We start from the raw sequence: 27,910 nt of genomic DNA, 5'->3' as shown, positions 1-27,910 counted from the left end.
AGTACATTGTATATCCCTTGGCTGTTTCCTTCACTTTGCAGAGATCACGGCTGAACATATATTGAAGTGGCAGTTCCTCACCAACTGTAGAGCATATTTACTTATTTTGGAAAGTACAACAAAGGCTAATCGGTGCGATGAGTAGTTCTGTAAGAAAAAAATGTTATAACTGCAGGCTGCTAGGAGATAATACTGAAATCTGGCTGAGAGTGAGCTGCGCCTAAAAAGCACACTCCACGGTCGATTTTAATAAAGAAATCTTCTGCAGTTAAATACTTAGCTGGTGAAAGCTAGTACTGCTACAGACTTTGTGAACATTGGGGTTCTGTCTCACTCAGTAATTTCGAACACGATTTGGTAGTTCTATAACGGGACTTGCTTGAAAATACTGAATAAAACTGCAGTAAAAGTTTAGGAAGCTAAGGATGCTCCTTTCATGTTATACGAAGGCACTTTTGAAGTAACTGGAGTGGAAAATTGATCGTTAGCCTTGAAATAATGTTGGCCCGAGCAAGATTCAAACTTTTTGGTTAAGCGCCACAGTAAGGGACTGATGGTTCATTGTATTTTTGCAAATTTAAACATCTGCTGTTTCAATATAAATAAATCTGGAAGTTAAAGGGCGTTCAAGTGATGCGAAGGATTTTTTTGAGCGAGTTAGGGAAGAGGGAGAAATATAGAGCTGAAGAACCCTCCTGTGTGTTAGCGAATGAGACACCTCGGAAGTCAATAATTCGGGGTTAAGATTGAAAAAAAGACATTCAGCAAGAATGCCTTCCCTCCCCCGAGAATCGTGTTTAATCCTACAATTTTAATTCTAACGGCAATTGCCGACATCACAAAGCTGCTCCCGCCGTTTGCCGTTCTCAGAAGTGTGGGAACAGAATCGGACGAGTTTCCGAAACCAATCATTTCTTTTCTCGCAATCCTCTCGGTTACAGACAAGTCGCGGGCAGCTGTTTGGAAACATTTTAGAGGTAAGGCAACTGCCATGTGATAGTGATGTCGCATGAATACACAGTTCGCTTCGCGGTCATTTATTGTTCGCTACATTTTTACGGTTGTGCAAATACCAGGAACATAATGCGCTAAAATGTTGCTGTGAGTAGTGCGGAGGAATGTGACTGTCCCACCGAGTAAACAGATTGCTGTCTATAGATGTGTTCGGCCACTCTTCTATCTATTGACATTGGAAGCAAATACTTTTGGTGACTAAAATAAGGATGACGCAACAATGCAACTCTTCAGGATTACCAAATTGCCGAACGCAAAGTATATATATATATTATATATATATATATGTGTGTGTGTGGAAAACTATAGTTAAAGCCCATTGCATCCACATCAATCTAATTGCTGGTTAGTTTCCTCCCTTCCTCACCTCCACTTGCAAATAGAGCGAAATTATTGCTGAAGTTTATTTTCTGGATAAACACTAACAAGGAAAGCAGCAGCTTATGAAGAGGGCCAAGTGTCTCCCCGAAGTGCGGCTGATCGGGGTGAAGCTCCTGCAAGTTTTTTTTCTCTTTTTGGGGGGTTGGGGGTGGGTGGCATGATGTTTCGCTTCTTGTTTTACCCTCTTTTTAAGCATTAATCAATTATTCACAAGCACATTTATCTCCTGTAGAAAGTGGTGAATTCATATTCATTTCTGTGTTTTACTACCCTGACACTGATTAATGTAACATGCACCACGGCTCCTGTGTACTATAAGACTCTATGAATCATACGCTATAAAGTTCCAATCGTCCTTGTAAATGACTCTAGAGAAGTCCCTGCAGTCATGCCCAATACTGAAATGTCAAACAGACTCTTACTTAAACAACTGATGAATGATTATTAATAAAACGGGCCGATTAGTTCGATATTACACCCTGAGCCATTAAGAATCTCACTGAAACACATTCACTTCAACAAATAGCATTTGTTTCTTTTTTCGTCTTTTACACACACACACCCGAAACATTTTGCTTTACAGTGACGTATAAAATAACCTACTGGTGTCGCATTTATTTGCATTGTTACAAGCCAGCTTGAGATTAGTGAATTATTCTGACCGTGAGCTATAACACTGTGGTTTTATATGGATATAATTATTCATTTAGTAATAAATGTACAGTGAAGTGTCTAATGAGCAATAATCACGGTTGAATCCCTCATTATTCTATTCCTTGCAGCGATATGTTATTGCGTCCCACCAGCATGCGGGGAATGGCAAACATTAGATAACAACCCTTAATGGAACACTATATTAGTCATTCCACGACGGTACAATAAACACATATAAACACATCATTATTAATAATCATAGTAAATGGCTAATGAATGGATATCAATAGCATTATCCAAAATAGTGGAACGAAAGATAATAAACATGCACAATAACTGCTGGCTGCCTCAGGGAGGCTGACTGTCTAATGTTTTAAATTATTAATCTTAACAATAATTAGAACTACAGTACCTGTTTTATGCATAAGTGATATTACCTTCAGAAGCCAAATGGTGCCACTAAAAGGCTTGTGTTTTTTTTCCTCCATAGAAGCACTTTTGGCCCAGTGTTGGAAAACTGGTGAATAATAATTTATACTGTCAAGCTGAAAAAAAGGCTTTGCATATGTACATAGGAACTAGCCCTTGAAAGGAAATAAGAGAGGACAGGGCCACACAGAAGAAAGTCGCGTGGTTAAAAGAGGTGTGTTTTGATATTGATAAGTGGAAATAAAACCTCCCAGCTGAAAGGATGTGGGAGAAGGAGGTAAACAGGCACTGTCGCCGCACAACCTGGGATATTTGCTCCATGAGATATAACTGCTTTCATGGCCCACAATGGCAGCAAACATCTTGGTCTGTGAGAGAATATTCCAAGAGTCTGAAGTTTGTTTGATTCAAAGAAACAAAGGGTAGAATATAGCCAATGTATTTAAATGTAACAAACACTTTATTTGATTCTAGCTATTGAGTTACAAGTGTCAGTAATGTCTATTATTAATAATAATCATTCATATGCACACATTTATAAGCAAGAGAACAGGTAAAATGTGGCCCCAAACAACCCAACATGAAATGGGTGAAAAAATATATTTATGAAAAAATGTTCTGCTACCATGTTTCAGAGGGAGAATGCAAATCTGTGCTTGCTGGTGACCCATTATTGTAGGACAAGGGGACAGCAAGACACGAATAGAGCCAATAAAAGCCTCATCATTAACTTATATCTTATACATACATGTCTAAACTTAATGAAATGTTATGAACCAAAATACCATAGTTTTGTGTTGATGCAATCATGGGAATGTTGTGAAGTATGTTATAGGCCACCTACATAAGCCACGGATCAGTCTGAAGTTAGAGCTGTATTCTGGTAAAAATAATTAGAACAGTTAAAAAGTCTGTTTAAAATTGGCTAAAAGTATGTAAATTGATGTTAAGTGCAAGAAAAATTAGACAAACTCACCAATGCTGTAATTATAAAATAGACTTAAAATTGTACCTTACCTTCTTTAGAATGGGTTGCATTGTAAATTGTCCGTTTATACGGTGCTTTTAGCTTGAGGATCTTCAGTGCTGAATGCATACTATTTGTACTGAAAGGATATGTTAGATGTTTGACACAATCTATATTTTGCAGCCCAAATCAAAACAAAACAATAATTACATGTGGATAATTTTGATCCATATATTTAGGGTGATATATAATTGAATACTGAACATAGCAACTTGGATGTATAGCGTGTTTTTCTACAAATGCCCTTAATTTCAGTTTTAACATCCTTCCTTTTATATTGTGCAATTGAGTGTTGTGTTATTTTAAACTGGAATCCTTTTTATTGTGGGGTGAAAGCAGTCATTTAAAAATAGACAGTCTTCACATCTCAAAGCACACTGCTGACCATATCCAACCAAGTATAATTATGGGAACTATGGGTCCATTTAATTTATCACATTTTATTGCTCATGACTCCACACAGGTTGAAATAATTCTCCAGTAAGAATTCTTTCATCAGGGTGAAGAATTAGAACAGATTGATCGGGGTGAAGAATTAGAACAGATTGATGTGGCTACTGTTAAAAGTTTATCACTTGTCCCTATGGCAGAGGCAGAGTATAACACACCCTCTGTCCTGATACACAAATGTCATCCTTTTTATAAGCTGCTGCCTTCCTTTTCAAGAGGCTGGCGGTATCTCTGATCCCTCTAATCCATTTATCCAGTTTCACAAGTGCATTGGGTGAATCTCTGCACAATGGCATAGCCCAGCTGGGAACAGCAAGTCACAGAGTTCAGCAGCCACACCCACTGATGCTTGACACAACTTTCAGCTGTATTTAGGTGCATCTTACTCCACAGCACAATGTAACTGTAATCTCATGTGAAAGTTGCGAAAGAGAAAAAAAAACAGAAAAAGAAAGGAAAGTTCAGGTGACCCTTGACACGCTGCGGTGGTCTTTGCAAACTTTTCTTAAGAAGGAAGGGGCGGGCAGATTGTATGGGGTTACATTTCAGACATCACAATTCATGTGTGGCACAAAATCCTGGGATGGATGATCTCAACAAATGGAGTTACAGTGTTTTAAAAACAATTATGTTGTTTTTATCAAAATTGTTCATTTTTGTAAACAGGCAGCCTTGTATGAAGTAAAATTGTTAGACATTTGCCAGAGTTTTACTTGGCATTGTCGGACATATAGATACAGATTTTTGATGCTGTTTGTGATAGTGTCATAACTTAACTGTTTTCTGAGTGATGATGAGTCAAAGCACTTTATTTTAAATTATAAGTACTAATGCATGACCTCCTCTTACCAACACTGCATCATGACATCCATGTCCGTTTTCACAAAAACAAAATAAAATTGGATCTCCCGAATAAAGGTACTGAATGGCATCAATATTCCTTAGTAGCTAATTGGCTGACATGGGGGAATTGGTTCCAATTTTAATGACATTTTTATATCAAAAACAGCAGTAACAGCTCTGGTGCTATCTAAATGAGATGCCACTGCACAGACACCTGGGGGTCTGTTTCTTTGTGTTCCAGTTTCTCCAACACTCAGAGCATCACTCCACACACCTAGGCCTTCCAACATGCACACGTACACTGACCTTTGAAGATAATCATATCTTGTACGTGCAATTCACTTCACCTACTAAAATTGCTACTAAAATTCTATTTGCCAATGCAAAAGCATTGGATTTGCACTGATCAGAGCTCATTCACATTCTGTTGGTTTAACTGTTATCCAACAGCGAACATAACGGGTACACAGTCAGCCTTTTACCTTTTGAGATTCTGACTTAAAAGGGCATCAAATCTGAATGGATCAGTATAAGTGAAGTTATGGTACCATTTTAGTTTCAGTAAGTCTTGAACCAAATGGGCAAGAGACAGAAACATATCTGTCATTTTAAGTATATAGAAATATAGACATAAAAATGCACATATGTGTAAATCTGAAATAAAAACAGAAAATGCTGGAATGCTCAGAAAGTCAGTCAACATGTGAAAGAGGTTTATATTTCAGATGTAACCTTTCATCAGAAACAACCCTTGTCCAGTTTCCAGCCTTCCTGCCCTCCTTGACTCCTCCATGTTGCCTTCTCTTGACCTTTTCATTGAGAGTTGTTTTTTAAAATGTTCAAAACGTTAAAATTGAAAGGTCCTACATGAAATGTTCACTAGAGTATGGTTATTGTTTTTGTTGCGAACTAAGGTGCTATACATTTTCCGGAATTTATGTTTCTATTTTTAAATTAGATTTGATCAACTCTTTAGCAAACTGCTAACAAATAAAAATATAAAAAAAGTCAAGGGTGCAGAATGTTCATTCTGCCCGTTGAAGCCCATCCATCTATTACCTTAACTTTCTGGTTTTAGTATTTTGAATATTATTAATCATTTTCTCTGTATTAGCCAGCCAGGCAGATTATTTCCTACATTTATCTTTGTATGAGTGAGGAATTTCTCCCTTGCAAGAATCTGAAATAACTTACACTTATTGAAATTATGCACCTTGTACTTACATTCCTTTGAAGTTGATATCTGCGATTGCCTTACCAATATTGTTTAATATTTTGTATACTGCCTTTATCTACCTTCTCACTAGAATATAAAGGTTGAGCTGCTATAATCTTGCCTTCTAACTCATCTCATTTAGATTTAACATCAGCTTCTCACCAGGTGTGCCCAATTGGGGATTAAGTCCCAGCATTCTAAATGTAGTCTGACCTGCACATTATTAAGTCTTAGAGTAGCTTGTCGAGATTTATATTGCACTGTTCTGAGTATATATCATAGCACTCCATTAACTTTTTGATTGCTTTGCCAAATTACCTAAACAGTGAAAGTGAATAGCAAAAGTACACTTTTTCATTGCCTGATGTATCCTGTTTTGCCTCCAGAATAATGGCCAACTTGGTAGCCATTAAGCGCATTTTAATTCTTCCAACTGGTAAGACTCTAAAGTCTTCCCCAGTGTAGCATCCAATAATTTCTTAAGCATTTGATATTTTAAGTATCATTTGGTTTCAAATTCCTCCATTGTTTCAACTCTCCCTATCTCTGTAACTGCTTCCTGTGCTCTGAGATGTCTGTGCTCCTCCAGTTTTGGCTATTAGTGTATTCCCAATTTTAATTGATCGGTCCTTAGCTTCCTAGGCCCTAAACTCTGGGATTTCTTCCCTTAACTTCTCCACTTCTCCACCTTTCACCCCACTATTTTAAGATTTTTTTTTAAACCTGCCTCTTTGACCAAATTTTTGGTCACATGTTCTACCATCTCTTTTTGTGGCTTGGTGTCAAATTTCATTTGATAATGCTCCAGTTAAGTGTCTTAGGACGTCTTTACTATGTCAAAGTTACTATATTAATGCAAGTTGTCATTTACTTCTCTCTTAACATCCTGCATTCGCATGTGCACAACATTTGTGTGGTGTGCCATTCCAGAACTAAACACAATAGAGCTGATTTGCCCGATTGGCCACTCCTTGTATGGAGCAGTACTAACAGGAAGCATTAATCATGAAATTGCAAGCCCACACAGCGTGATATTTTGTCCCATAACATCCTGACCTGTGCTTCCTGATGTGCCCAATTGGGGATTAAGTCCCAGCATTCAAGTGTAATCTGACCAACATAGTAAGTCATAGAATAGTTTTTCTATATTTATATTCTACTGATCTGACTATATATCGTAGTAATCTATTAAGTTTTTGATTGCTTTGTCAAATTATCTAAACATTGAAAGTGAGCAGCAAAAAATTGTTTCATTCTCTAATATCACATGTACCATTTTAGAATCCAAGTAAATTCCACTCCTGGCTCCAAATCCCTTCAGACTGCCAAGGTGGTCATTAAGCACATTTTAATTCTTCCATCCAATAAGACCACAAAGACCCATAGATTAGCATCCAGTCATTTCTTAAGTAATTCCAGAGTTTTGGGGCAGAATTTTCTGCCTAACGGGAGGACGGGCCCGACCCAATCTCAGGCGGGCGGGGAGCTGATCCCCGCCGGAGAAGCGGGCCCCACGCCATTTTACGTAGGTGGGCCAATTAAGGCCCACCCAGTGTGACGTCCGCTGGGAAGCACTATGCGCTTCCTGTGCGGGCGGGGGGATTCCCCAAAAGCGAGAGTGCGCTCTTTCACGCATGCGCATGAAAGAGCGCACATCTCCCTGAGGCTAAGTGCTGCCTCAGGGAGATTGCTGACACTTTTAAAAACGTTAAAAATAGAAAAACAAATCCTTAACATGTCCCCCTCTAAAACTTTATTAAACTTTTTAAATCCCTACATGAAACCTCATCCCGCCGGTGGATGAGGTTTCATGTTTTTTCTATTCCCTGCCGGGGCTCCTGGCCTGCCTGCCAACCTTAAGGTTGGATGGGCAGGTCCTTTAATTGTTTCAATGATCCTGTCAATGGCCTCAATTGGCCATTGACAGGTCGGCGGGCCCGCAGCTGATTTTGCTGCTGGCCGGCCTTCCTGAAAATTTAAATGGGGCGGGATGACGTCAGGGGTTCCGCCTGATGTCCTCCCGTGTCATGTTATGCGTTGGTGAGCAGGCCCCTCCCCCAACTCGCCGACAGCAAAATTCAGCCCATGGTCTCCATTACTTCAAGTGGAAGGTCACTCCATGTGTAGATCACTTGGGCAATGTTAATATTTATCACCAGGTGAAAAAGAGGTGACAGCAAAATGACAGCTCATTTTACCCCTCACCCTGTTTTTCTTTCCATAGGGGAAGCTGTAAAAGAGGTGGCCAATTTGCTCACACGTTTTTCGCACAGCAAGAAAAGTTAAAATTGCTTCCTTTGCGCGAAGAAGAACATCCTGAACCACTCTGAAGTTTAACTTTTAAATATTTTAACCAATGTCCCCTTGTCCTATTCATGCATTTTAGTTCAAAGTAAATTTTACATTTAACTTTTCCATTGTCTTTATTGCCCATCTTTACAAGATCACCTCTTCACCTGTTCAGCTTGTAATATCCCCCTTTTTTGTCACAGTACAATGGGTTGAATAATATGCTCCAAGATCAGGACCGTTTCCCACTTCACAGGTTGTATTATGGGGTGTGATGACATCGGGTGCTGTTTAGCATGTCATCACGCTGGTTTCTGATAATATGGCATGTGGACCGGTCAAAAAGTCAGGATCCCACGCACATTATTTAAATATCAATTTAAAAGGTAATTGAGCGAATTAACTGCCCATCTCACTGTGATAATACAGTCAGAAGGCAATAATACACCTTCAGGGTGAGATTTACAACAGGTGGGAAATCAGTTTTTTTAAGGGCAAGCCTGTTTGGGAGAATTTTAAAACTGCAGCTGAGGCCAGAGTCTTAGCTTTGCAGTTCAAGCTCGATTGACTTGCAGGGACCGCTCATTTGATTGGGTGGATGAACCTTTTGGATATTTTTTCATGAGGAGGGCTGTTCTCTGATTCAGAGGGCTCTTTTGATTGAATGTTTTCCTGTCCGTTACCCAGGGGCGAGGGGTGAAAAGTGTCTGAGACAGATGAGGGTTGTTGTCTCAGTTGGAGACAGAATTTTTCCCTCGGCGGGGGCAGTTGGGAAGTCGCCCATTACCCGCGATTAGCTCTGCACCGCGATTTCACGCGGGCCGGCCAATTAAGGCCCGCCCAGCGTGGAACGCGAGCGGCAGCGCTGAGCACTGCCTGTGTGGGTGGGGGGGAGAAGGAAGAGCTGGGCCTAGTGTGCAGTTTGCGCATGCGATAAAGAGCGCTTCAATCTCCCTGAGACACGGAGCTGCCTCAGGGACATTGAAGCACTTTTAAAAAAAAATTAATAAAGACAGTAAAAGTTTAATAAAACATGTCCCATCTCATGTGACTGTCACATGAGATGGGACATGCTTTTAATTGCAAAATAAAGTTTTTATTTAAGGTGTGTTAGCTTTAGGAAACCTCATCCCGCTCATGGATGAGGTTTCCTGAAAAATGTAAAGGCCACTTGGACTTTTCGCCTGCCCACCAACTGTAAAGTTGGACGGGCAGTGTAAATTTCAAGTTAATGAGGCTGTTAATGGCCTTAACAGGCCTTTCAATTATTGGCAAAGGAAACATCGCGAGACAGCACGATGACATCAGGATGCATGCCCGACGTCATCGCATGCCATTTCACACTCGGGCGTGTTGGGCGCGCGTCCGCACGCCCAGCATAGCATTCGGGCCATAACCTCCAGTGAGGAGGAGGGGAGGGTTAGGAGGAGGAGAAGGAGATGGGTGAATGGAAGAAGGGAATACATGGAGGCTCAGGATGCCATGGACCCTCAGCAAGGGGAGGAACACCAGACTCTGAGGGTCAGGAGGAACCCAGAAACCATCAGCAGAGGTGCAGATGAACTTTATGACACCTCAAGGGTGTACAGGCAGAGAATTAGCTACCTGCAGCTGACCGCATGAGGTCATTGAGCCTTTTGTGGCACTAGGACCAAGTCCTCCTCACCATGTCAACACTATCATTGGCCATCTCGTCCCACGCAGTACGAGTCTTCCTGGGATTCCTCCTCTTCCCAGTGCATGGCATGAACTGGTCACATCTAGCATGTACTGCATGCAGGGGTGCACCAAGGGTGGTCTCACTGAATCTGGGGGCAGCTTTGGCTCTAGAATGCCTTGCTCCGATGGCGCAGATACCTATGCATGGAAATATGTAATAAATGTACACTCCTGAATGCTAAAATGTGCGAGACTTGTTGAATTTTAAACTTTGTGCCACCTATGAAGATTGACTTACCTGTATAGAATGGAAAATTCATAAATCTTCACTGTGTATAGTTTCTGCTCTGCAGTGATCATTTGTTGGGTTGATTGACACTGTCCCATGCTGGGGGCCCTGTAAAGTGCTGGCTGTGACCTTGTTCCAGGGCACGGCCTGCAGCCTCCGAAACTGGACATCCCGCCCTCAAGCACTCATTGGGCGGCAATTAGGATATTATCAGGCGTGCAGCGACGTCGGACCTGGAAGTTGGAACACCGCCGACCTCCGGGTGTACAACCCGCTGTTGATGCGTGGGCATGTTATTCAGCTCAATAATTGTCTTATTACATTCCTGTGGAGTGCCTTGGGACATCTTCCTCCATTATAAGACCGTAAGACGTAGGAGCAGAAGTAGACCATTCGTCCCATCAAGTCTGCTCCGCCATTCAGTGAGATCATGGCTGATCCAATAACCCTCAACTCCACTTTCCTGCCTTTTCCCCATAACCTTTGATTCCCTTACTGATTAAAAATCTGTCTATCTCAGTCTTGAATATACTTTACAACCCAGCCTCTACAGCCCTGTGCGGTAAAGAATTCCACAAGTTCATTACCCACTGAGAGAAGAAATTCCTCCTCATCTCTGTCTTAAATGGGTGACGCCTTACTCTGAGATTATGCCCTCTGGTCCTAGACTCTCCCACAAGGGGAAACAACCTCTCAGCATCTACCCTGTCAAGCCCCCTAAGGATCTTCTATGTTTCAATAAGGTCACCTCTCATTCTTCCAAACTCCAATGAGTACAGGCCCAACCTCTCCTCATAAGAAAATCCCTCCATAGCCGGGATCAACCTTTTCTGGACTGCCTCCAATGCAAATATATCTTTCCTTAGATAAGGGGACCAAAACTGTTCACAATATTCTAGGTGTGGCCTAACTAGTGCCTTGTATAGTTTTAGCAAGACTTCCCTATTTTGATACTCCATTCCCTTTGAAATAAAGGCAAACATTCCATTTGCCTTCCCCACTACCTGTTGAACTTGCATGTTAGCTTTTTGTGATTCATGTATAAGGGGCCCCAAATCCCTCTGTGCTGCACCCTTCTGCAGTCTTTCTCCATTTTAATAAAATTCAGCTCCTCTATTCTTCCTGCAAAAGTGCATAATCTCACATTTTCCCACATTATATTCCGTCTGCCATGTTTTTGCCCACTCACTTAACCTGTCCATATCCCTCTGTAGGCTCTTTGTGCCATCCTCACCACTTGCCTTCCCACCTATTTTCATGTCATTCACAAAATTGTCAATGGTACATTTACTTCCTTCATCCAAGTCATTAATATATATTGTAAATATTTGTGGCCCCAGCATAAATCCCTGTGGCGCTCCACTAGTTATGCCATCCCGAAAATGCCCCCCTTATCCCAACTCTCTGTCCTCTATTAGTTAGCCAATCCTCTATCCATGCTAATATACTACCCCCAACACCATGGGCTCTTATCTTATGAAATAGCTTTATATGCGGTACCTTATTGAACGCCTTTTGGAAATCCAAACATATTACATCTACTGGTTCCCCTTTAACCAACCTGCTTGTTACCTCCTCAATGAATTCTAATAAATTTTTCAGGCATGATTCTCCCTTTAGGAGGTCCCTTCCTAGAATCCTTCTTTCTCACTGGGATATATCCTTGTTGTGAGTCATGAACTATTTTCTTAAATGTCTTCCATTATTCATCAACCATTTTTTCTGCTAAACTCCTTTCCCAGTCCACTCCAGCCACCTCTGACCTCATTCCTTTGTAATTACCCTTATTTAATTTAGCACAGTTGTTTCTGACCCAAGTTTCTCACTCTCAAACTGAATGCTAAATTCTACCATGTTATGGTCACTGTTTCCTAGGGGACCTTTTACTCTGAGATCATTTATTAAACTTGCCTTATTACACATTATCAGATCCTAAATAGCCTTATGCCTGATTGGGTCCAGAACATATTGTTCTAGGAAACTGTCCTGAATACACTCTATGAATTCTTGCTCATGGATATCTCTGCCAATTTGATTTTCCCAATTTACATGAAGATTAAGGTCACCCATGATTATTGTACTGCCTTTTTTACATGTCCTCATTACCTCCTGATTTATTGTCTGTCCTACAGTATAGCTACTGTTAGGGGGCCTATAGACTACTCCCACCAGTTTCTTCTTCCCCTTGTTATTTTTTACCCCCACCCATATGGACTCTACATCTTCTGATCCAAGATTATTTTTTGCTATTGTACTTATTCCATCTCATACTAACAAAGCTACCTCACTACTGTTTCCTTCCTGCCTGTCCTTTCAAAAAGTCACACACCCATGAATATTTAGTTCCCAGCCTCAATCTCCTTGTAACCATGCCTCCGTAATGGCTATAAGATCATACCCATTAACCTCAATTTGTGTCATTAATTCATTTATATCATTCGAATACTATGTGCATTTAAGTAAAGAACCATTAATTTTGCCTTTTTAACATTTTTTTCCCCAATTGACTCTATTTGCTGCTTTTTTTTAATGTTTGTACACTCTGTCCCTGTCGCACTCTAGGTATTATTACCTAAATAGCTGCCCTGCAAGCTGCCATATCATTTTGCATTGCAAGCCTACGTATCCCCTGTCCAGAACCCTCCCAGCTGTAGTTAGTTTAAAGCCCCCTCTACAGCCCTAGTTATTTGGGTCACCAGGACATTGGCCCCAGTACGGTTCAAGTGATGCCCGGGCCACCAGAACAGCTCCCTTCTACCCCAGTACTGATGCCAGTGCCCCATGAACTGAAACCCATTCTTCCTACACCAATCTTTGAGCCACGCATTTAACTCCTTGACTTTATTTACCCAATGCCAGTTTGCCCGTGGCTCAGGTAGTAATCCTGAGATTATTATCTTGGATGTTCTGTTTTTTAATTTAACTCCTGACTGTTCAAATTCTTTCAGCAGAACCTCCCTTTTAGTCCTATCAACGCTGTTGGCACCAACGTGGACGACGACAACTGGATCCCTCCCCTCCCACTCCAAGTTCCTCTTCAGCTCTGAAGAGATGCCTTTAACCCTGGCACTGGGCAGGCAACACAGTCTTTGGCACTAATGCTCACAGCCACAGAGAACAGTATTTATCCCCCTATTTGTACCATCCCCTACCTGAACTACATTCCTATTTCCTCCCCCTACTTGCATGGTCAGTTTGCTCATCCTCCCTGCTGTCCCCGCTCTCGTCCACATAACTTTCTTTCAACCTCATAATGGTTGGGCAATTGCAGGGGCTGAGGTTCCTTGAATACTACCCCCTAGGTTCCCATACCTGCCTCACCTGCAGTCACACCCTCCTGTCGTTGATCACAGACCAAATTTGAATGATCTAATCTGAGGGGTATGACTGCCTCCTGGAGCAAAGTGTCCAGGTAACTTTCCCCCTTCCCAATGTGGCACAATGTCTGCAGCTTGGACACCAGCTGCTTAACTCAGATCCAAAGTTCCTCGAGCTGCAAACACTCACTACAGATGTGTTTGCTCTGGATCACCTTGGTATCCAGCAGAGCCCACATGCTGCAGCAGCAACATATCACCCATCCTGCCATCACAATCGTATTTTATTTAGTTTATTAATTAATTACTCTAGTATCACTGCTCTTTACACTTGAAGAATCCCCCGCTCTTTACACTTTATTGCAATTTTTTTTACACCAGTATTAATCTTACACTTAACAAGCCATTTTTAAGAAAAAAAAGACTAAAGACCTAAACACAAACTAAATACCTCACTTTTACTTTAAAGATTAAGGGTACTATGTAAATGAAAGTTGTTGTTGGCGTTATTATAATTACACTGTACAGTGGAATGTGAACTACAGTTGATTTTGGAGCTGCTGATTGCCAAAGTCCAGTGTCATCAGTATAAGTTATATTGTGATGTTTTCATGTGTACAGTGGTTCCTCAGTTGTAATGTTATTGTGATACTTTTGTTTAATTTTTCTAATTGTAGGCTCCACTGTCCACACCTATAAAGCATTTTGTCTTTGGTTGGATAGACTTGGGTTGTTTTCGTTGGAGCAGAAAAGGGGCGACCTGATTGAGGTGTACAAGATTATGAGGGGCATGGACAGGGTGGATAAGGAGCAGCTGTTCCCCTTAGTTGAAGGGTCAGTCACAAGGGGGCATAAGTTCAAGGTGAGGGGCAGGAGGTTTAGGGGGGATGTGAGGAAAAACGTTTTTACCCAGAGGGTGGTGACGGTCTGGAATGCACTACCTGGGAGGGTGGTGGAGGCGGGTTGCTTCACATCCTTTAAAAAGTACCTGGATGAGCACTTGGCATGTCATAACATTCAAGGCTATGGGCCAAGTGCTGGTAAATGGGATTAGGTAGGTAGGTCAGGTGTTTCTCACGTGTCGGTGCAGACTTGATGGGCCGAAGGGCCTCTTCTGCACTGTGTGATTCTGTGATTCTGTGTGATTTGGTCATCACTTGCACAATTTGGTCATTGAGATATTGCAGTTTTCTCAAAATGTTTTCTGAAAAGCTAATTCCAATGTACAGTTAAGATTTAAATGAAAATATCGAAAAATTACATATTTCACAAAAGCACTACTATATTAGTTTCTGTTAGTGCCTTTTTATGCCTTTGTCAAAGGTTTTACTTCAAGGCCTCAGCCTTTTCCAAATTGAACTGGGCTTGGAGTTGATGTTTTTACCCAGTACTGTTACTCTATGAGCTAAATTTGGATTTTGCAATCTAAAATATTCAGACCGCCATGTTTTCCAGATTGCATAAGTACTATTCAGTCGGCTGTATGGGGGTTGCTATATTTCATTGACCTCAACAATTCCTCCTCAGTTATTTTCCAGAATTATTTGAACAAAAATGAGGGGACAAATTTTGAAAACAGGTGAAATTCATTGAATATTTTTTAAAACGTGGGGATGTATATCTGCATCTCTCTACTTATGTGTTCATGTGAGTGCAAGGCAGTGAAAAAAAAAACATGACAGTACATGTTGCATACCTGTTGCAGCCTTTGTTCCATGAACTTGAACAAGTGTTTTAAACTGAGGAAGCAGGATAGATTTCATGCTGAACAAGCAATTAGAAAAATTCAGTTGAATTTTGAAATCCATTATTATGCCAGCTAACTTCCAATGGTAATTGCGAGAAACTCTTCATCAGTAAGGTGATACAATTATCTGTCTCTGTCAACTCCCTCCCTTTCCTTAAGCCCACTAGGCAATACTTCCTCTAAAATTTCCCTCTGCCCTAGCCCAAACTTCACATCTTTCTGGAGTTTTTCTCTTGGGTCCCGTCTTGTCCTCTCCAAGTTCATCTTGTCCACGACCCCCAATTCTAGTTCTTTCCAGCTACTCTCACCAAACTGCTATCCACTAAAATCCCTCTCCTGGTCTCCACATTAGCCAATATTGTTAAACAGTTCTCTCCCCTCAGGTGTTGTCCTCCTTGTCATGATGATAGCTGATTGTGGTAGTGGACTCCAGTATTGGATACTATATGGTACTCTGTGCTAGATATAGAGTCACCTGATCTGGGGGTGGCAGTCAGATAGCACATGTTGGAACCTGTCTTGATGGAATTCAATTGCTGCAGATATGTGATCATGTTTGGAAAATGCGTTATCAATAAAGTTAGCTCAGCTACAATGTCAACGGCCTGTGTGCATCATTGAAACAAAAAACAAGACATGGTGTCAGTGGTAAACTAAACGTAACAATGGAGGTTCTGAAACCACTGGGAGAGCTCAGTTTGGAGGGAAATCTTGCCGAAAACTGGAGGAGGTTACAGCAATGATTTGAGCTGCACCTCACAGCAACAGGCAGTGATAGAAAAAGACCCTCAGATACAGTCTTCCATCTTTCTTCATGTAGCAGGGGAAGAAGCCCTCAAAGTCAATAACACATTCACGTTTGAAAGTGATGAGAAATGAAATGACTTGAGAGAAATAATGGAAAAATTCGAAGCCTACTGTAGCCCTAAGAAAATGAAATATACCGATTTTTTTACGTGCATACAAGGCAGCGACAACATTACTCAGTACATAACTGAGCTGAGGAAATGAGCTAAATCACATGAAGTTGGAGAGTTTGAAGAATCACTCATTCGAGGATTGCAAATAATTCTTTGAGAGAATGGACTTTAAGAGAAGTTGACCCCACGCTGGAGAAAGCAATAAATATCTGCAGAGTGGCAGAGACAATGAAATTCCAGATTAAACAGATGACAGAAGATGATAAGCCACTCACAGTCAAGCAATTAGATGCAGTTAAAAAGAAACAGATAGGCAGTCTGAACGTAAAAAGAGCAAAACTGCTATTAAAATATTTAAATGCAGCCAATGCGGAACAGAGCATTTACCACATGGTTGTCCAGCCTACGGAAAGCAGCGTAAGAACTGTGATAAACAAAATAACTTTACAAAGGTGCGTAAGTTGAAGAAAGTGATTGACACAGACACTGAAACTGAACTTTTCGTTGGTGCAGTAACAACAAATTCCAAAGAAGACGAATGGAAGATTGATTTAAAAATTGCCAACATGATGGTGAATTTCAAGCTCGACACAACTGCACAAGCAAATGTCATTCCCATAAGCCTGTATCATAAGGTAAGCAAAGAAAAACAGCTAACTAAAACAAAAGTGAAGCTGTCTACTTACACAGGTGAAAAAATTGAAGTAGAAGGCATGTGCGCACTTAAAGTGAACTACAAAAAGCAGTCTCAAGCACTTCCATTTATAGTGGTGAAAACTGATGCAAAACCCATTCTTGGAATCAAAGCTTGTGAAAATCTGAAGCTAATTGCGAGAATAATGACTGTCACCACTGGCGACATCCTGAGCGAGTATAAAGATGTGTTCCAGGGGATTGGCTGCCTAAAAGGAGAACACACCATCAAGACTGACAAAACTGTGACACCCAAAATACACCCACCCAGGAAAATACCAGTAATGCTGAGAGACTGACTGAAAGCAGAGTTGGACAGAATGGAGAAACTTCACATCATCAGCAAAATTGAAGAACCTACAAAGTGAGTTAATCTAATTGTAGTTGTAGAAAAATCAGATGGGAATCTGTGAGTCTGTCTGGATCCCAGAGACCTAAACCAGGCAGTACAAAGAGAGCATTACCAGCTGCCCACAGTAGAAGAGATCACGTGTAAGCTAGCTGATGCTAAATACTATTCAGTCTTGGATGTGAGTTCAGCTTCTGGCAGATCAAGCTGGATGAATGTAGCTCCTATCTCTGTACCTTCAACACACCATATGGGCGATACAAGTTTTTATGCTTACCTTTTGGTATTAATTCAGCCTATGAGGTGTTCCACAGAACAATGAAGCAGCTGTTTGAGGAGTTAGAGGGCGTGGAAACCTATATCGACGATATGGTGGCCTGGGAAGTCACAGGCTGAGGCAGGTGTTGGCCAGAGCTAGAGAAAAGAACCTCAAGTTGAAGAAGGAAAAGTGAAAAATAGGTCTTTACGAAATCAAGTACATGGGACATGTGCTAACGGTGAGAAACTGAAGCCAGACCTGAGCAAAATTGAAGCAGTTGTGAATATGCCACAGAAAACAGTAAGAAAAATTTGGAGAGGTTTTGAGAATGGTGACCTATCTTGGGAAATTCATTCTGAACATGTCAGACCTGAAAGCACCTCTCAGAGAACTTCTACAGAATGATGTGGAATGGCAATGGGAACAAAATCACCAGGAAGCTTTGACCAGTCTGAAGAGAACACTGACCCAGGCACCTGTGTTAAAGTATCACGATGTCAAGTTAGCTGGTCAAGATCTCAGTGGACACTTCAAAGACTTGCCTGCGAGCCATCCTCTTGCAAAATGAGGTACCAGTGGCATACGCTTCAAAGGCAATGACTGAAACACAGCAGCGGTATTCCCAAATAGAGAAATAAATGCTTGCAGTTGTGTTTGGCCTAGAATGTTTCCACCAGTTTGTCTTTGGCAAAGACATGGAGGTAGAGTCTGATCATAAGCCTTTGGAAGCTTTACTTAAAAAACCCCTGAACTGTGCACCACCAAGAATTCAAAGATTACTAATGCACCTGCAGAAGTACCAGGTCAGAGTTAAATACAAAGTGTGCAAGGAGATGTACATTGCAGACACTCTGTCATGTGCATACCTACCCATCACGGAGGAAGAGGATAAAAAAATGGACGCACAGGTTCACATGCTGACAAAGAACTTACCTGTGGCTGTAAACAAACTGGATGAGATCAGGGAAGTGATCAAGAACAATGCCACCCTGAGAAAACTGCAGCAGATTGTGCAATCTGGCTGGCCCACACATTGGCTTGCAACCCCTTCTGCTGTACAAGAGCACCTGAACTTTCATGAGGAACTTTAGTAGCAGAAGGAATACTTTTCAAGGGAGAAAGGATCACAATTCCTGCAACACTGAGGAAAGAAATGCAGCACATACATGAAAGTCACCTCGGCATAGAAACATGCAGGAGAAGAGCTCGAGATGTAATGTATTGGCCTGGAATGGGAGCACAAATCGGGGAAATGGTGAATGCGTGTGCAGTGTGCCAAAGGTACAGTAAATGGCAACAAAAAGAACCACTTCAACCACACAGAGTTCCAGAGAGGCCCTGGCAGAAAATTGGAATAGACTTGTTCACATTTGACAACAGTGAGTACCTACTAGCAGTAGATTATTTCTCAAAGTATTTTGAGCCTGTGTTGCTGAGAAATGATGCTGAGCTTGCTGCTGAATAAGAACATCACTGTAGTAAATCATTTAAAATCAATTTTTGCTCGCCACGGCATACCTGAAGTGCTCATCTCAGATAACAGTCCACAATTCTCAGGTGCTGAGTTTCACATATTTGCACAGGACTGGGAGTTTTACCATATTATGTCAAGTCCCAAATATCCACAATCCAATGGAATGGTGGAACGTACTGTGAAGACCTTAAAACACCTGTTGAAGAAGGGAAAGGTGGTCAGAAAAGACCCTTACCTGGCTCTGCTGGATTTCAGGAATACTCCATTAGACGGCATTGGATCATCTCCAGCACAGCTCCTGATGGGGAGAAGACTAAGAACTAAGCTTCCAACTGTGCCCCAACTGTTATTTCCACAGCCAGTGAACTGCAGCATGGAGGACAGCAGAAACAGAAAGAATATTTTGATCAAGGTGTCCGATCTCTGCCTGACCTGAACATGGGAGAGACAGTGAGGATTCAGCACAAAGGGATTTGGAATCCTGCTGTTGTCACAAGAATCACAGGAGAACCAAGATCTTACATAGTGCAAACTCCAAATGGACAATAGTACAGGAGAAACTGGAAATTCTTATGGAAAACAAATGAAACGCGACCTTGCTCTGAACCAGAAAAAGTAGCTGAAGATCAATGCACCAGTGAAGCAACAAATAATCTGACTAAAATTTGAGAGCCCTGAAAACTATGCAAGGGTTGATAGTGACGCAGAGCTGGAGAAGGTCCCCTGTCCTTCAAAATCACCTCTGCCACCATTCAGAATATCCAGTGGAAGAATGTGAAAAAACAACAGAGATACAGAAATGAGTAAAAGACAAAACAGAATGATCAAAATAGAACAAGAAAGGATAAGAGACTTTGTGTACTTGAGTTGCATAAAAGGTTTTTTTTTTAAAAGGGAAATGTCATGATAATAGCTGATTGTGGTTGTGGATTCCAGTATTAGATACTATACGGCACTCTGTACTAGATATGGAGTCACCTGACCTGGAGGTTGAAGGTCAGATAGCACATGTTGGAGCCTTGATGGAATTCAGTTATTGCAGATATGTGTTCATGTTAGGAAAATGTGTTATCAATAAAGTTAGCTCAGCTACAATGTTGACAGCCTGTGCGCATTGAAACAAAAAACAAGACACCCGTCTCCCTAAAATCTGCTGTCATCTCCCAAAAAACCCTTTTACCCCACCATCCTTGCAAATTACTGCCCCATCTCCAACCCCCCTTTTTTCTCCGAAGCCCTTGAACATGCTGTTGCCTCCCAAATCTGTGCCTGTCTTTCCCAGAACTACAGATTTGAATCCCACTAATCATGTTTCCGTTCCCGTCATAATGCAAGCAGCAACTATTTTCAAAGTCAGAAATGAAATCCTCTGGTAAATGTAAACAATTCCTTGCTGCCCTTCCCAATCTCTTCGTAGCCTTCGATACGGTCAACTAAACCATCCTCCTCCAGTGCCTCTCCACCGCTGACCAACTGGGTGTTACTGAATTTGTGTGATTCCATTCTTATCTATCCAGGTATAGCCAGAGTATCACCTGCAATGGCTTCTCTTCTCACTCACACACCACTACCTATCCTTGGCTCCCTCCTGTTTCTCATTTACATTCTGTCATTCGGCAGCATGATCGGAAAACACAGGGCAATTTCCAGACATATACTGATGACTGACTCTATCTCACCACAACCTCTCTTCTCCACTGTTGCTAAGTTATCAGACTGCTTGCCCAACATCTAATGCTAAATGAGCAGTCATTTACTCCAATTAAATATTGGGAAGTCCAAAGCCATCGTCTTCACTCCCCACTACAAACTCTGTTCCATCTACCTAGCAGTTGTCTGAGCTTGAACCAGACTGTGCATCTCCTTCGTGTCATACTTGACCCCAAGATGAGCTTCCAACCACTTATCTACGCCAGCACTATTTTCACCTCTGTAACATCACCTGACTTTGCCCCTCAGTTCACGTCCTGCTGAAACCCTCATCCAAGTTTTTGTTTCCTCTATACTTGACTATTCCAATGTATCCCTTGTTGGCCTCCCACATCCTACCCTTTATAAACTTTAGGTCCTCCAAAACATTGCTGCCCTTACTCACACCCATCACCCCTGTGCTCACTGACCTGTGCTCGGAAATGCAACACGTTGATTTTAAAATTGTCACCCTTGTTCTCAAACCCTCCACAGTCTCATCTGTTGCTATTCCTGCAATCCACTCCAGTTCAACAACCTTCTGAGTGTTCCTCTATCAGTGCTCCTCTAATTCTGACCTCTTAGTCATCCCTGATTTGAAGTTCTCCACCATTGGTGGCCATGTTTTGAGCTGCTTGAACTCTAAGCTCTGGAATTCCTTCCTTAAACCTCTCCACCTCTCTGTCTTCCTTTAAGACAGTCCTTAAAACCTACCTGTTCTCGTTTGTTTGTTGTTGTCGTAATAGCAACATAGGAAGATGCAGAGCAAGAAAGAGATGGGGTGGAGAGAAAGGCAGACAGGTTCCTTCCTCATTATGACTTTACTTATTTTTGCAGCAGTTGAATTTTGAATGCCTTAAAATCCTTTTTCAGGAAAGCTGATAGCAAAGATCTGTAAGGAGTGAAGGGCACAGCAGAGGGAGGAAAACAATTTACGCTCAAAGGTATATTTGTCCTCTTGCCACTTGCCCTCTTTGTGGGAATGTGTGGGATGAGGGAAAGTGGATGGAAGCTTAAGGGTGAGATGAAAAACTGTAAAACAATATGAAGCCAGATACGTTGACGATACGTAGACTTTACGAAGGTTGAGCAGGTATTCAAAGAGGAAGCAGTAAGGTTGGCCATCGGAGCAAAAGGTGGTAGAAAGCGGAGGGAATAGTGAGAGAATAAATGGATAGGATATGTCTTGACAGAAAGGTTGCTGGAAGAAGTATGATTGATCAGGAGAATGGATGAGAAGGAAGCCACTGAGGACCATATCTCCCTTGCAATCTCCAGCATAACCTATGCTCAATTTCCAACAAGTCTTTGGACGCAAATTTCCTTTGTGGCATCCTCTTTATTCAGTGCTGATCTGATAGCTCAGCCTTTGTCATCTCCTGTGTGCAATGCATGGGAGATAAACGATTATCTAATTCTTCCATTGTTACCTACTTTGGAGTGGCTCTCGAAGACACAATTTATCCAATTTGTTTTAAACCAAAGGAATCCCCCTTATGAATGAATTTCAAATTATTCCAAATAAATATTTTAATGCATTCTATACAAAAGTGATAAAAATTTTAACGAAAAGATAGTAAACTTTTTAACATTGTGAAAATTGTGACTTGAAGAGTCCTGTATTAGTAGAGTTTAACTTATATTTAAGAATGATATTGATGTGAAATGAGCTGGTACATTACATGTACCTTATCTCTCTCAGTTTCACCTGTGCACCTTGCAAGTTTCATAAATATGGGACTTACAATTTTCCAGTTACAAGGAAAGTTATTTTCAATTAGTGTGATTCACTTATGTAAACTGAAGTTACTTAGTTAATTCTTCTGTAATTTAAGATTGCATTTATGAATTAGTAGGGGAGAACTATTATGTTTTAATTTTATTTTCAGATTTAACTGTTAAACAATTTAAAACTGTTCTATCATCTTTTTCTTTTGTCCTACATGATTTCCACATCTTTGAGTAGGCAAGGGTAAAGAGGTTAGAGAGGGTACCTGTGTCCTCATGCAGATTACAAGTTCTACCCCACCTCAAACACCTGCAGGAATCCACTTGGCCAGGGGCTGTTACAAATGCTTAGACGCTGGAGTCCCTCAACATCTTTTAATGAGCTGCATTTGAACAACAAAGCATACCAAGAGAATTCTGTGATATGCAGCAGGACATGTCTGGGAACAGACTCGCTACTATTGTTCTCTGCAATGTTCACTGACAAAATGTAACTTCAGTGGCAATATAATGAAAGCGACTAAAGCCACTAGTAAAATCAGTTGGATGATCATGTGATTGGAATGCTATATATTTATCCCTTATTATTATGTATAGTACAGCAATTCTCAAAATTAAAAAGAAATCATTTGTTTCTCTAAGTCATAGTGACCTGATTAATATAATATGAATGAATAATACTATTGTACTCGATATAAATATTAGACATGAAATTTATATGGTTCGTCACAGTCAACAAAGTATAAATTCTACACAAAAGTGGCAGGCAGAGATGATCCACAACAAGACAGAACCATCTCTCCTTGACATTCAATAGCATTACCAACACTGAATGACAAACCATCAACATTCTGGGGGTTACCATTGACCAGAAACTTAACCGGATCAACCAAATAAATACTGAGGCTACAAAAGCAGGTCAGGGGCTGGGAATTCTGTGGCAAGCAATTCACCTCCAGGCTCTCTTAAGCCTTTCTACCATCTATAAGGCACAAGTCAGGAATGCGATAGAATGCTCTCCAGTGGTTCTGATGCATGCAGCTCCAACAGCAATCAAGAAGCTCAACACCATCCATAACAAAGCAGCCTGCTTAATCAGCACCCAATCGATCACCTTAAACATTCACTCCCTCCATCACTGTAGCACAGTGGCAGCAGTGTGTATCAGTGTGCACTGGATCAACTCACCAAGGTCCCTTAGAAAGCACCTCTAAACCTGCAACCTCTACCACCTAGAAGGACATGGGCATCAGATCCATGGGAACACCACCACCTGCAAGTTCCCTTCCAATTTACACACCATCTTGACTTGGGACTGTATCACTGCCACTGGGTCAAAACCCTTCCCAGCAGCATTTTGGGTGTATCTACGCCATGCAGTTGCAGTGATTCAAGAAGGTGACACACCATTACATTCTCAATTAGCAATGGGTAACAAATGCTGGCCTTGACAGCGATGCCAAACCCCATGAAAGAATCAAAATAAACTTAATCCGTGGTGGTTTTATCAAGAAAGGAATACTGAACCTAGCAGAGAAGTTTCTGAATCAGGAATTCCTCATTTCAGTGAGCTGAGAATGGAACAGCAACTTAGTATTTCTTGAAGTGCTTTTTATCTACACGCGTGAATGAACATATATAGCAGGTAGTTATGCATAATGTTCATTTTACATTCCATTTATTGGGGGTAATTTGCCTCCCCCATGCTCCCTTCCCCATTGTCAGTGGTGGAGTAGATAGACAAGAAGTTAAAAGTAAAAGAATGAGAATCTTGAACCCAACCTATCCCCAACCTGTCCTCTTTTAATTAAGGTGGGTCAGGAGCAGGCTCTGTCAAGAGGGACGGGCAATAAAATATTTCAAGGAGGCTGCGTGCCTCCTGTATAACTAATATTTTATTTTTAACTTTTGCAGGCAGGTTTTCTCAGGCCTTGGGAAACCAGATAGATTAAAATGAGGTTAGAAGGGCCAGATCGGGCAGGTAAGTATGTTTATTACTGCTTGTGGGACAGGAGGAGCGTGAGAGTTCCCCACCATCATCTCACCACACTTACCACTTAAAGACTCCAATATTGGCTGCTGTGAACCTGGCTGACTGGCGGGTGGGGAACCTGTTGAGATGATTTAAATTAGGTCCTCCTGCCAAATTCCACAGGACCTGTGGATAACCCCTACTTACGGCTTTCTCATCCTCTAATCCTCCAGTTATGCTCTGCCCCAAACCCTGTTCATTGTCATACTTGAGTATGGTTTTATTATCTACAAACATATCATGTTCAATATAACACTATTTCATGAAGCTTATCTTGACTGAAAGTGAAAGATGACTTTTCACCATTTCTGAATCAATGAGACAACTCCTGGCTCTGGTAATTTTCTGAGGGTGTGAAAATATTGCCACCTTCATGTCAATGGAATATGGTTTTGGGTGCATCTTGAGGTGAAAGTTGCCATATAACTTGGGCGTCAAGTTTCGATATGACCACTGGTTGCACTGAAGCCAGCCAGTGTGAGGTTTCATCCAGGTGGTCATCTCATTGTGACTTTGGTTCACACTGGCTGCAGCAAAACTCCATCCTAGGATGCAAGCCTCCTTTTGGGAATGCGCATCAGCTGGGAACTTTCAAAACAATGTTTGTGTGTTCTAATATCATGGAAAATATGGACATTTCCGTCGGTCTCTCCTAGCATCAAAGTTAACCAACTGGGGAACTCCTTTGTGCCTGAGATTGGTACCCCTAGTATAAATCCATTCTTTGAAGTATAAGGTACAGAGGACGAAGGGGCCTCTCAAAGCATTCAAACCTGAAATAAAAGTAATATGAAATTACAAAAAAAACTTTCACTTGAAGAAACACAAGAGCATTCTGCCTTGGTTGCATTTTGGTGACACTTTCAGTACCTTCCTTAAACTCTTAGGCAATGCACCTGTGATAAGGTCAGACATTTAGAGAGGAATGATTGTCCCTGATATATTGTTACTCTGGGGAGACAATTGAAGGTCATCAGCTGACTTTGGAACCCTTCTTTATAAATTAGTGTCAAAATAGTTTTTGGGCTTGCAAAATATTGCACAGATCTTTTTGGTCAGACAAGAATCTAGGACTCATTTAGTTCCTTAGTTGAAGGGGCCCAAATGCGTGAAGAAAAAGATTGGCTTTCATCTTGTATGTATGCAATCTTTACAATTTTTCCTTCTGTTATCTGAAAAATTCTTGCTGATGGCCAGTTCTATTACTGCAATCGTGTTAAGCACAATTATTGCATCATGTGACTATCATGATGGTACAAGGCAAACTAGATGAACCATGCTCATTTTTTGTTTAGCAATTTCTATGTCCTGTGCAATATGTAAGGATAAGCAATAGATTCGATGAAAAATGGAAGAGATGCACAATATCCAGACTTCTACATAGCAGAAATTCGAATGCGAATATTGTCTTTGTCACTTTAACACAGGTATATGTAAAGCATAAACACGTAAGCCAAAAATATAAAACCTAAGTATACAATGAATGGAGTTGATTTGGCATGGGGAGATTGAGATAGGAGTCTTTGAGCGTTATTAAACATGTTCATTTTAATGTTAAAATAGCATGGGAAAATATAAGAAGTTAACAGAATTTATAAGCAGAACAGACCTAAAGTTTACAAAGTTGTGCTGAGAGTTTTCAGTGGAGAAAGAACTTAGGATATTAGGAAGATTTTGGTGGATTTATGCCTGGGCATATTGTACCTGGGTGAAGCTAAACATTTGGAGTACACGTGCATTAAGGAACCTATCCATCTTTCCTCCATTTAAATTAACGTAGAAATAATGGACAGATTCCTGTACAGGCTGTGATCCACCCAATTTTCCTATACCTGAGCACCCCAACATGAAAGCAATTGAAAATCTTAGTGTGTTTTTTTTAATCACTATGTGCTACAAAAAGAAAATCACTGAAATTAGAAAAGGTGCAGAAAATAGCATTAAGATTGATCCAGAATGAGGAAAGGTTTGAAATGATTAAACTTCACAGATTAGCACCAGATGAGTTTTTGGAGAACCTTATTCTAACATTTAAATTACACAGTTAAGATTAACCTGAACTGTTACTTTAAATTTCATTGGGAAAGTAAGCAAGCAATCATGAAATAGAAATGAGTGGAAAATACATTTCAAACAGATACCAGGAGAAATTTACTTTTCAAAAATTATGTATGTTTGTAATAATCTACCAAACATGAAAATAGGGGCACAACCATTGGAATTACTCAAAATACAATGAGGTCCCATGATAAATAATTTTGTTTAGTCGAGGTTTGAGCAATTCTTTAGTTGAATGACTGTGGATTCGAAACATTTCTTATGGTCTTATGTAATGATTGTCAGGAATTCACAATGTATTCACATGTAAATAATTTAGACAGGACCTTTCAGGGTTTTTACCTTCACATGAAGCCTATTTCACATGATAACATCACAAAAGGCTATCTAATTGCTTCCTGATAGTCCAGATGCTCTGTGATACACCCAGTGAGCCAGCTGGAGAAGTGATGTGCCAGACAAGTTCAAGGACGTTCTTCTATATAAGACACAGCTATGCTAATGCAGGTTCAGAAGTTTGATTTTTTTAATGTCAGCGTTCAATGATCACGTCTCAACAAAATTTATCTGAGGAGGTATAACTTTTGGTCATTGACCTGAAAATCCACTGGTCAGAGGAGTATCTTCTGCGGAGTCACCATTGGCTCTATTTTAGGTGCTGATTGTTGTATCAAACCTGTTTCTTCAGTTAGAGACGTTATATTGGAAGCAATAATGAAACATGAAAGTGTTTAATTTTAAAGTTTTCATGCTTCCCAAAGAGAGAAAGGATCAGTTGTCTACTTCTAATTCTCATGTTCAATTAGTTTGAAACAAAAAGATGAGAGATTTCACTTTCTGGGATCTGACAAATCAATGGAAATAATGGTTGTCTGCTTTCACTGTTCATCCGAATCATAAGTCACCATAAATATAGAGAAACACCGGACATACAGGGCTGAATTTTCTGTTCGTCGGGCGGGTGGAGCTGACCCAATTGCGGGTGGGCGCGGAGCTGATTGCTGCTGGTGATCCGGGCCGCGCCGCCATTTTGCACAGGCAGGCCAATTAAGGCCCGCCCAGCGCATTTCACACTCCTGTGGAGAGTGGGATATTTAAAATTGCGGCGGGCGTGTACAGACCGCCGGTTCCAATGGGGAACCGGCAGTTTGCATAAAGAAAGGCCAGGCAGCCTCCTTTAAGCTGATCACCATGGCCAGCTCCAGGTGCAGGGGGTCTGCACAGCAGGCTCCGGTGGAGGGAAGGCCAGAGGAAGAGGGCAGGCCAGAGGAGGAGGGCAGGCTGCAGGGTAGGCCAGCGGGGGGTCAGTGTGCCCCTCGCTTCTCTGATGCCTGCCTTGCTGCCCTTGTTGAGGAAGTGGCAGCATGGCAAGAGGTCCTGTTCCCCCAGGATG

At 41.2% G+C, this 27,910-nt stretch overlaps 1 long non-coding RNA gene across 1 annotated transcript; it reads left to right on the top strand.

Moving 5' to 3' along the window:
* Positions 1 to 689: 689 nt before the first annotated feature.
* On the top strand, positions 690 to 22,781 carry LOC144673422 (uncharacterized). Its single transcript, XR_013574307.1, has 3 exons — positions 690 to 977; positions 15,024 to 15,147; positions 22,666 to 22,781. It is a non-coding gene; the product is annotated as an uncharacterized LOC144673422 (long non-coding RNA).
* The last annotated feature ends 5,129 nt before the right edge of the window (positions 22,782 to 27,910 follow it).

This window comes from Cetorhinus maximus, chromosome 3, assembly GCF_964194155.1.
Source record: "Cetorhinus maximus chromosome 3, sCetMax3.hap1.1, whole genome shotgun sequence".
Lineage (NCBI taxonomy): Eukaryota > Metazoa > Chordata > Chondrichthyes > Lamniformes > Cetorhinidae > Cetorhinus > Cetorhinus maximus.
Note: the sequence above shows the minus strand (reverse complement) of the source record. Positions and strands in the feature narration are given on the sequence as shown.